Here is a 12,335-nt window from a genome sequence, read left to right as displayed (position 1 = left end):
ACCATTTACTATCCTTTAAGACATTGAAATAACTTGCAGATTTTGCAATCTTGCAATCTTTAACTTTAAAAGAAGGGAGATGTCGCAAGATTAGTTTCTGTTGTACATCTAGAGTAACGGTAGTTACACTTCCTGACCACTGGGGGAGCCCTAGGAAAGGACACACAGAAACGAGTTCGAATAGGAAGTAGTTCATGTTGTTACCTGATGTTAGAAGCAACAATAAAGAGCACGGCCTTTCAACGGGATAGCTTCTCCTGTCTTCCCTCATATCATGACAATAAGCAAACACCACTTTTAATTGCTTCAGTTTATAGTAGCTGGTGCTACATATAGCATTGATTGTAGACACATTTTTACACGTGTCTTGTAAAATAAACATGTTTCCACCACATGTAACTGTTAATAGGCGAAGCGGCCATATTGAAATGCGAAATCCGCCTTACCAGTGGTAACTGGAGGCAATCTGACTTCGGAGGGCGTTCCAGTGGATTTTTCCGACTGGGAATTTGGAATTCCCCAGTTTCGAGTACAACTGGAACTCAGCGTAGCCGCCATGGTTCTTAACTGGAGTATGGTTAGGGTGACCATATTTTACTTTGGGAAAACGAGGACAATCTGCAGGGGGGGTGGGGAAGAGAAGGTTATCTTTACTTTTCCTACACACACTCGCACACATAATGCAACGTGATTGGATTTGGGGAGAAGGGCGTGACTAATTTGCCATACAACGAAACCTGGAATGGAGTAGTGGAACGGAGTGGCAATGTAATCACAATGCACTGTAAGCTATGTAATGTGTTTTGAGGCAGTTGACCAAAATCCCGGACGATTTTTAAATTCCCCCCGGACATCTTTTTAGGTCTGAAAAGTAGGACATGTCCGGGAAAAAGAGGACGTCTGGTCACCCTAGGTTGAAGGCATATAAATACTTTTCCAAGATGCTGCACCTGCTTAGGTGGACCCTTCCAGCTGTGGACTCACTGGGAAAGTCCAAGGAGGACCACTTTGGAAAAATCTCACAGTGAGGCAGTGACAGCTTTTGAGTCGCCTGCAATTTGCAGACAGGTGCGGAGGATCAGAGTAAAGGTCAGAGACGTGAGAAGTCAGTGGGAACAGGCTTTGATTAGTGGCAGAACAAGTAAGAATGCAGTTGCTTTCAGGACCCTGCAACTTGAAAGGCTGAAGTGACCTTTCAATACATTTCAATTAATGCCCAGAAGGAGTACTAATTCTCTTGAAGTATTTCCTGTAAATGAGACAGTCTAGGAGATAATCACGATTCCTAGTTTGTCTTGATTAAAACGCAACGTTGAGGACAATAGAAATGTTTTCTTTACACCAAACCCGCTTGAACTTGTCTTGAAGTGAGATAGGAAGACAAACAGGAAGACAAAGTGACATTATCTCCCACAGTGAGTTGAGGACGAGCTGATTAACATCCTGCCATCTTGCTGAACTCTTTGCCACGCCAATCAGATGGCTCTTGGCAGGGCTGCTCCATCCATCAAAGCAGCTCAGACTGAAATATTTCAGCAGCTACTGTATGGACTGCTGAGAACATTACTGCCCCCCCTCTGAATAAAACACTTCCTCTACCTCACCATTGGTGCCACATGGTGCAGAATCACTTATTCTAACTGGGAGCACTGGGAAACCTTCACACATGCTGGGGCTCTGAGATCAGAGACAGCGCTCCAGGTGCTGTTGCTCTCGTACAAGCAAACAGCAGTAGAGTGCGGGCTGATCTTTGAACCCAGAACAAGCTGCCAGAAACTGAGCATACTATGACTCCGTCCACTCACAGCAGTGAGGACGATGGACCATCTGAGTTGAGCAAATCACTCCGCAAATATTTACGCCCGTCCTGTCCGGGTCAGGACGAGGGACAAGCAGCGTGTGACTCTGATCTTGTCATAGAACACTAAGAAGTTGGTCATAGTGAATGAATTCATGGATTTCACCTGGTTGTGCTTAGGTTGTTTCTTGTCTTTGCTGGACTCTTGTTTTCCAAAACTATTAAGAGTTTATATTAATTTGTAAGATTTTAGTTTGTTTTGCTTTAAGTGGTTTATTGTGCATTTGAATAAGGAGGTTCAACCAGGTTTAGTCAACACATTAGTGAGTTGTACACATTCCTGCATAGTGCGGCAGTTGTTAGGACAACAAGAAGGTCTTGGGTTTGAATCAGGCTGGAGTATGCATGTTCTCCATGTGAGCTTGTGGTCTCTTCCTCTGTGTTCCTGCTTCATCCAAGAGTCCTGAAGCATGCCTGCTACCTGGAGATATGAAAATAATAGTTGATAGCTCTCCCTCACGCAAGCCCTGGTTTAGATCATCTGGTTAAACTGGATTTAATTTAGGGCTTTAATTCAGACTAAATTGATTTATATTTATGAGAAAAAGAACTTGCCTGGTCTTTCCACCGTATGTTTGCAAAGTAAATAGTGACTAAAACAAATTCTAGAGAAACAAAATAAGTGTTGCATTTTTTTTACCCCTCCAGGGGGTCTTTTGTGGGCTCTAGTGTCCCTTATATGATAGTTGGCTGACAGGAAACGGGGAAGGAGAGGGGGTTAAGACATGCTGTAAATGTCGTTGGGTCCGGGAGTCGAACCCGCAACGGCCACGTCGAGGACTCAAGGCCTCCAAATACAGGTCGCGCTAACCACTACGACACCACGGCACGCCCGAGTGTTGCATTTTTGTTTGCTTTGAGTCACTGTTACACCAAGCAGCTTTGATAAAATTTAAATCAGTGGAATTAGATTTTTCATTTGTCTACTATGATGGTTTTAGTCTAAGTTGGAGCAGTTTAAATTAACTGAATTTAAACAGCATAAATAAGATTTAACATAACAGTGGATGTTTCTTCATTTACGCAGCCCATCTGACTGTCAGATTGAGGCCTAACTGAGTGTTAGGCAGCCACCACTGGTAGAAAACAAACAAAAAAAAAAGCTTTTTTTTTTTTTTTAATTTTAGGACTTCAAACAAGTCTTTAAGTCTGACTTTACGTCCTACTTGCTGCATTTATGTCACATTTCCCACCGGTGCCGTCACACAAAGATGACTCTGCAGCTCAAACTCTCTTGGCAGCGCCGTCGCCTTTGCGATGCATGAAGGGATTTTTTTCAGCTTGTGAGTGTAAACTCCATTTATGTCATATCATGGCACACTTCAGAATAAGCTCAGTCAAGAATCTATCACACTGGCAGCTGCAGGAATGCACACACAGAAAATGAGGGCAAGCGGAGGGGCGGTTGGAGAGGTTTGGGGGGAGCACATCCTGACAAACTGCCAGAACAAAGACATACAAAGTAACAGATTCATTCATGGAGCTTAAACAGCGAGGGTGTATTTGGTCAAAGTTGAGAGTTGCCCCAGTTTTTATTTTTATTCATTTTTGTGCTTTAAGATCAAATACAACCAATTGTTAATGCATTATTCAGAAAACAGAGCCCTCTCCCCCTATTTTATCCACTGACGCGTGTTCTTTCCCTTTGATGGTATAACCAAAGTAAGCGGGAACGTAGGAGTTCAGAGAATGATGCTCCTCCTGGGAACACAGAGCTCTCATCCCAAAGGAAAAACCAGTTCTCTCCTGAAATGGTTTGCATCTCCCTTCCAAACAGGAAAGCATTTACATATCACTCATTTATCCTCTCTGCATAACACAAGCAGAGCCATCGGTGCCGAGATACACACGTCTGGCCTGCTCACAGGAGATAAATCAGGAAGGTAAACGCTTTTGCAGTTTTCTTCCTTATCAATAAATATTCGACTCTACATGACGGTGCAAATCTGAGACGTGTTAAAGGCAATTTAGGGAAAAGAGCGGGGAGAATAACCTCAGACTCACGTGGAGAGTCCTTTGAACTCAGGGATCCTGATGTGACAGTAGCAACAATCGGATGAGCGCACTGCGGGGAAGATGAAAGGCAGTCAAGCTTGTAGATGTAATAAGTGGGCCGAGGCCTTTCATGATTCATGCCGAGGCTTCGTTTTACTGTTCAGTCAGGCCAGCGATATTAAATGTTGAGCAGACTTGTGTTTACTGCTATACAAAGCACTGCCTTTTTTATGTTCTTCTGCTCTATATAGGACATTACATGAGTTTAAAAAAACAACGTTCTGATGCTTCGTATCTGCTGAATATGTCACAGGGTGTGTTAAAAATTCATCACAGAGCGTATGATTGTTATTTATTTTTCATGCAATTCTTTGCAAAGTATTCGTGCTCCTTGAACTTTTTTACAAAGTGAAACTCCATTTTGCTTGATCAGAAGATAGAACAGTAAAGCAACACTATGCAATTCACAATGGTGAAATTACAGTGTTATGTAATTTCTGGACATCAAGTGACATTTTATAGGACAATCAAGTAACTCTGTTACCTTCAATTGTTATAAAAATGCTTTATATAACACACAAGACTTAAAGACAATTGACTTTGTAATTTAACTCCTTAAATTACACCTCTGTCACTTTAAGAAGCTACTCTTTCAGAGTCGGCATGTCATCATAGCAATGTTCCTCCATTATGTCGCTAACAACCTTTCTTAGGAGTGTTGGACTGAGAAGTAGCTTGTATAAGCTCAGCAGTTGTGCAGTTACACCTGGTGTTTGCTAATTAGTGCTACCGCTAGTCTGTAGGAGCAGAGTGGGAGGGAAAGGGTGCTCTGTGAGGCAGAAGCTCGGCTTGTAGACTGCAGCTATGGGGATCAGCTTTGTGGAAATAGGCAGCGAACAGTCAGGATTGTCCTCCTGCTGGAAAATAAATCTCTGCCCCACTCTCAGCTGTCTGCACAAAAAGATACAAAAACTGACAAATTAAAATGTCAGAACATGAAAACATAAACTTTATTTTGTAAAGCAGGATCTCTGACAGAGACCAACCAAAGATAATATTTTTAAGTTCTTTAGGTGAGGGTTGATTCAACAACATTTGAACTTTTACTTTGGGCCAGGACTCCAGAGGGTGTGATGCAAAAACACAGTGAAACATGGAGGTGGCAGTATCATAATCTGCCCAGACTTTTATCTTCAGATGAAACTGGGCTTCTTATGAATGGAGGAACTTGTGAAATCTTGTAGGTCCTGGTCTGCTATAAAGACAATTTATCCAAAAAGTGAGATTGTATTATCTTAGGTTTGGGCGATGATGGGCCAAACCTCAACTCTACAAGCAGTGGTCTGTTTGTATCCTGTTCACCTATCTGTCAGTCCCTTTACTCTCACTTATATGCTTCATCTTATCTCTTTTCCTCCTGTTGATCACGTCACGTTCGATCCTTTCCCAACTTCCAAGTCTTTTTCTCCATTTCCATCCACTCTTTTTTCTGGAAAAGCCCATTTCCTAAACACTGCACCCCCACTGGCCATCCCACTGGTCAGCGGGTGACCAATCCTCACACCCTATCCAGTTCATCTCGTCTGACTCTCTTTTCAATAAACTTTATACTCTATGTGTCCTGCTGGTTAATGTCTATTGACTCAGCCATATTTCTGATCTAAATTTGTCTAAAAGAGATTAGAGGATGTAATGGCCCAAACAGCATTCTTGCATTGCAATGTACACACGTGACTCACTTTAAAATAAAAAATAACATGCAAAGTCTTCAGCTTCTGGACTTAAGGACTCGTTTTCAAGTGTTTAGGTACAATCAAGTGTTTCTTTACACACTACATGACCAACACTGTATTTAATATAAAAACATAAATGAAGGTCCATTGTAAATGTAAATGTCCTCTCTTTGTATGTGTGTGCGCCAAGGTGTGTGTGGCTTATAGAAAGCAGTCATAGGGTTGCTGACGGCTCCATAAAGGAGCCTTTGAATGCTCTGGCTCTGGTAAATTTGTAGCAGATGTGAGGGAAAGAATATCCACCCAGGTTGAGTGGCCCTTTACTATGAAGGCGACAGGAGTCCAATCCAGGGGAGGCAGACAGGAGCCAGGAGAAACACACACACACACGCACCCCCCCCACACACACTCTGGGTGAACTCCAATCAGCCAGGAGCAAACTGTGCAGGAGACAGGAGGCTTTTTCTTTGAAGCGCTCTGGCTTTTAAATTGAAATTATTCTCGCTTTTTAATCCAGAAAACAAAACAAAAAAACATTTGAGTTCCTTCTGTTGCTCTCTGCCCAGGTTTTTCACTCAAGTGTGCAAGTTCAAGCAGGATCTTTTCAGTGTTCCCTCTGCAAACTGGCTCCCCGGTTTCCCCTTGTGGATGTGGAGAGTTTGCGGCGCTGCAAGGCCCGGCTTCGTGCCACCTTTCCTGGCTGAGTGCTGACGACTGAGGAGGGTTAGGAGAGAGAGAGGCGCCTCACCAGTTTACATCATCTCACGCAGAGAACACGGCCAGGTAACACATGATAGGCCTGAGTCTTTACAGAGCTGGTGGGGCGACACTCATTATCTTATCCATATGCTGGGCATCTGTCAGGGATACACCCTAGAGCAAGGATGCAGCCGCAGAGAGAAATCGAGCCATGGGATTAAATGTAAGGGGATATTAAATGATTCTAGTTAAGTTGTTGTACAGTTAAACACCCCGGAGCAAATATGGTAAGCAGTGAGTTCAGAGCAAACGTAAAAGGTTTAAGAAAAAAGTAAATTATTGCGACTTTATGCACATACATGCTCAGAAATCCTCCTTGCGAAGCACTTTATTTGTGCTGCAGGATGGAAACGTCGCTGTGCCTTGAGACTGCAACACCAGCGTTAATTAAAAGTTGTCTGGAACATTTACCACGTGGGACCACAGGAGCTCATTCATTCACACTGCTTCCCCCTCCCAAGGGCAATTACAACTGATAAACGGGGCATTTAGTTTTACTACCAGCATTGCTATAAACAAGGTATACATACAATGAGACTCAGTGTGATGAAGCAGTCAGCTCATAAAAGAGGCCCTGAGTTTTTTTTTGTTGTTGTTTTTTTTTGTATCCCGAGGTGATTGGTAAACACAACACATGTTCAGACTCATAAAACGACTCCTTCCACTGGGATCACAATGTATACACTACAGCAGTGCTGGGATTTACATTGAAAGTGAACAGAGCTAGAATAGAAAATGATGGAGACATTTTTTCTTGTTATTGTTTGTTCTAATATTATTGTTTTACATCTACAGATCACGTTTTTGGTACACCTTGTTATTATTGAGTTGGACCTGCTTTTGCCTTCAAGAACTCCCTTAATTCTTTGTGTTAAAAGGTTAACAAAGTGTCAGAAACTTTCTTTGGAGATTTTAGTCGATATTGACATGATAGTATCATATATGTACTGCAAATGGTATGTTAATTTCCTGGTCCACCACATCGCAAATAATCCTCTATTGGCATGAAATCCTGTGGCTTTGGAGACTTTTGAGCTGCAGCAATACCTTGCAGTAGGATATAAATAATGCTCACCCAAGAAACATTTAAAATCAAGATAATTTCTTGTAAACCAGGTATTCTTCTTTTAAGAATACCTGGTTTATTCCTTGAGGCTTGGCATGCTAGGTAAGACATCTAGACCTTTAAACAAAAGACCACAGAACCAAGAAGTACTATCAGAAATCCAGATCAGGACTTTTAAAACCATGCATCATCTTGTTTCCTTTTACTCCATTGAACAACTGAGCTGCATTGAACACAATCAGCTTCAGAGAAGAGACGGAGACATTGATCACTGAGGCATTCTGGATACTTTAGAAACTCTGCTGCCTGAAGGCTACCTAAGAACTTGGACATCCATCCTTTTCTGTAATAATAATGATTTTTTTCCCCTCTTGGTCTACAGTATGTGACTGGTAATGATATTATCTATAGTGCTCATGTTTTTCTTAGTTTGACTTTAATGAAAGGACTTTTTGTTCATTTGTTGTTGTTTTTTTCTCGCTTCTATATGAACCCCATGCATTTGCATATCATTTATAGACCAAAATGACAATGAGTTTGACGTCCCTGCTGTGTGTCTGGTGCTTATCTCCAGTGATCAATGGGGGTGAATGATGCATCCATGGACAAGTTGTAACAAGCATTTTCTTCAAATTTACCTTTACATTTTATAAAATGATCAGCAACTTTGGGAACTTTTAGTTAGTGTTTCACAGCTTTCCCTGCAAGCCTAGCCTTGTGACTAGGCTTGCACCGATATGAAAACTTGGGCCGATGTCGATATCTTATTTTAATTCTACTGTATGCTATATAACCGACACTTACCAATAATTTATATATACTGTATATTCGTCTAGCATTTCGACACCTTTGGGGGAAAAAATAACGAGAAACAAATGGCAACATGATGAAAACAAATAATGGTTGTAAATATCAACCTGTTTTTTTTGTTTTTTACCAGACTGATACCGCCATGTCAAAAAATTACTACCATGCATCACTAGTTGTGACTTAGAGGTAAAATATTCTTTGTTAGTGGGAAAGACAATAGAATATGTCAATAAAGTGAGAACTGAGACAAACAGGGATGAGGTACCGAGTTTAACTTGCCATCACACACGATGGGATAATAAGGACGGTCTCAAAAATCTACGAAATTCATAGACAACTGCAGTAAGAACTGGCATCTTGGGGTCACCAGTCTCCATTATACCCATTAAAAGCTGGAAAATACCTCAAAACAACCTTTTCTGTCTCGCTATCACACATGCAGGTGTGTGGAGTTCCCTAAATCTCACCTGGGACATTAAGCAAAACCTTATGCTTTAATCAGTGTGAATGTAAGATTGAGTATTTATGCAGCAAATATTTGGCTGGATCTAGAATGGAACAAAAAAAGTGATTAAATGTGGTGGAAAATCTGTGATGCTGCGGGCCTGCTTCTTTTTCAAAGGCTTAAATAGCCTTGCTGGAGAGCATCCTATCATAAACACCTTGAAATACCAGCAGATTTTAAAAGGAATTCAAAATTTTGGTTCTAAATTTGGGTTGTCTGGGGGATCTGGTGCGATCAAAAGCCAAAAATCCCCCTATATGAGTGTGAAATGCTACAGTTAAGGACAACAGTTAAAAAACGGAGTTCACACAGAGTATTAAGTTTTCTCTAAGGCTTCCCCGTAAGTGTGCAGGGCGCTTTGTGCTTTGCTGTGCTTGTTTGATCTGCCGGACTTTGTTGATAGGGGCTTTCTCGCGTGCAAGAGTGACTCTAGAAAACCAAACTGCTGAGGGTGAACAGATCTGTCTGCAGGCCATACGCCCTTCTCTGTGTGTCAGGGCACATTGTCTGTAACCCAGGCTGCTCGGTTTGAATGCAGCTGAAAACAAAAAAACATGAGGGAAACTTTCACACCATGAAAGCCTCCTGAGCAAATAAATGACTGAAGTCTGTGTTCTTTTAGTTCCAGTAATGTTTCTTTGTGTATTTACTACATTTTCCTGACCATTGCTCTTTTCCTTCCAACCTCAAAAGTTCAGGTTGTGCACAGCTCAGGGGTGGCAGGGGGTATTGTGTTCACTTTTAATTAAACTTCACCCCTAAATAAATGTAACTGAGTCTCACACCCACTCATATCGCCTTGTGAAAAGAGCCCGCCAGGCCAGATGTTTGCCTTAGTGAGGATAAATATCTAAGTGGCAGGTTTTTCTGTTAGAGAATCTGCTCCCTTGGTCATTTTTGTCGGATTAGTCGGGGTAAGGAAAACACGAGGATCGTGTTGCGTGCGTTTCACACTCCCTGACTGCTCAGCATAAACACCATGAGATTCTGGCTTCCCTCACATCCGCCTCTCCAGCTCCTCCACTGCTCTCCTCGGGCCCCTGAAGCCCCATGCCCAGCGTTTGTTTTAGTAGCGCAGCCTCAGAAGATTGTTTGGCTGCGTTGTGTGTCACACTGGGTGAGTGTTTGATTGTGTTCGATGCGTTACATGGTGGGAGTGTGCATGAGCAGGCGGGGGATGCTAATCCCTCTCTGCTTTGTCCTCTGCTGCACAGCTCCAGTGATTGCAGGACTCTTCACTCAGACACACATGAAGTAGCTCTGAGAGGACCAAAGAGGGTATCAAAGTGATGCACATGCATTAAATCTGGCATTAAGTTTTAGTTTATGCAGAGACACAAAATAAGCAGCAGGACTATCATATTTATACTCAAAGTTTCTATTAAATGGCAACAAATCCTCTTTGAACAAGGGATTATTTTTCTTTGCCCTTTTCTCTCTAAGCCATTCAATCAGTTTTTTTTCTTTTTTCCTCAGGGTCACACAACGAAGACATTAAATCACTCAAAATGCCTGATGAGCCGTTAAAGTGAGACAAAGACACATGACCATTTTCTCCTACTGTCTAATATTAAATTACCTAAAATATTCTATTTGCTCAATACCAGAATAAGAGGAGAGACTTTACACATTTTACTAAAATTCAGAAATTTACATTCATTTCCTTTGTATTTGGTAGATCTGCCTCTCAAAATGCAAATAGGGTTAAAACAATTCTTGCTAAATTATAGGTTTAGAAACTATTACATTAGCTAAATAGGAAGGAAAGTTTACTTATATAACACTAGCCAAACAAAAATAACTTTAAGTCTAGTTTACAAAGATATTGTAATATTTCTAACACAACGCATTGCATAAGAGAAACAAATGCTAAATTGCACATTATAAAGTTAACTTGAATCTAAGTTTGATTTTAAATCTAAATCCAAGTCCAGTCTTCAGCATCATGTTTAATCTCTCATCAGTGATCAGGCAAACAGTTCGCTTGTCAGATACTTTGATCAAAGGCTGCAATAATAAATGTTTTCCTTCCTGATTTAAATTAAAAAAAAAAAACAGTTTCTACATCTCAGCTCTCGGAAAGGCCTGAAAGGGCTGGATGGTTCATATTTGACAACTAAATCAGAAATATATTGTGGCCCAAGGCTATTCGGTGCTTTATAAACCAGCAGAATTGTAAAATCCATTCTTTAACAAACAGTGGAACAAGTATAAGCACAATTATAGTTTTCCAAGAGACTGGACAGACATGTGTGCTCCAGTTTTACCAGGAAAACATTTTTTTCTGGCAATATTTTTAGAATAATAAGCTGACATATTAACAGATTTTATGTGGCTGTTCTGATTTAAGCCCGAGGCCAAACAACACCAAACCTTCTTGTATACTTTAACCCAACTGACTCTATTTAAGATATTTTTGGACCAAAACAATGATTCCAGTCTTTTCTTGATTAAGCTGGAGGGGATTCTACCCCACCCACTCATGGATATTATGGACAAACTCATTCAGCCGCTGCTATGGACTGTGGTCACAAAGAGGTTGTATCAGCGTACATGTGGTGAAAGACATTTCAGTATTCAATAATCAAATCATGTGGCACCCTCAAGGACTTGAGGTTAGCAACTCAGATTTAGATTCTTGATGAAAGAGGCTCAAGAATGGACCTTTGAGGAACTATACAGTTGGTTGTTGCTGTTTTTCATGTATGCTAAATAAAATCTGAACTAGTTTGGCACAATCTTCAGTCTAGTATAGTACAGATCCCAACTTGACACTTAGAACACACTATGCCTCCCCTTTCAAACATTAATGCACTATTTAGATGTAAAAAAAAAGAAAATAACAACAAAAAAAAGAAAAGTTCCTTTAAAGCCAGCAGCAGCGTTCAGCTTTGGTGAGATAAACTCACCACATGCAGGTGACTCTGCACACTGTGTTGCTACACAGCAAAGCAGCACCATAAACGGAGCGGAGCGTCGACAGGGCCCGGCTTCACACATACCCCTCAGTTCCAGTAGTGAGTCAGCTTCAATCTCTTCACTCAGCCTTATTTTTTTCACACAGGAAACCAAAGAGTGATCAAAGTCGGCCATGAAAGATGCCAGTTGAAAGTTTTTCATCATTCTTTCATGTTCCTACTTTGCAACCAAAATCGAATGGTCAAATGTAGGAGTGAAAATGAAATGTTAGCTTTAACAAAATTGGTCTAATTGCAGGCTTTAATATTTCTGAGTTATTTTCATGTCTTGCCACTTGACATCACATGGATGATATCAAGATTTTATCAAGTTAGAAATTCTGCACTTTTCCATAATAAAAGCAAAATGTTTTTAGCCAGAAATCGTTGATAATGTTTTTAGCCAGAAAACATTGATAATGTTTTTAACCAGAAAACATTGATAATGTTTTTAGCCAGAAAACATTGATAATGTTTTTAACCAGAAAACATTGATAATGTTTTTAGCCAGAAAACATTGTCCACAGAGGAAAAACAAACAATAGCTGTAGCAGAAGATTGGCTTCTTTTATTAGCTCTTGTCATTTATTTCCTTAAAATCCGGTATTTATTATAGTAAAAATAAGAGACAATTGTTTTAATTAATGTTTAT

Source organism: Xiphophorus couchianus, chromosome 18, assembly GCF_001444195.1.
Source record: "Xiphophorus couchianus chromosome 18, X_couchianus-1.0, whole genome shotgun sequence".
In the NCBI taxonomy this organism is placed as follows: domain Eukaryota; kingdom Metazoa; phylum Chordata; class Actinopteri; order Cyprinodontiformes; family Poeciliidae; genus Xiphophorus; species Xiphophorus couchianus.
Note: the sequence above shows the minus strand (reverse complement) of the source record.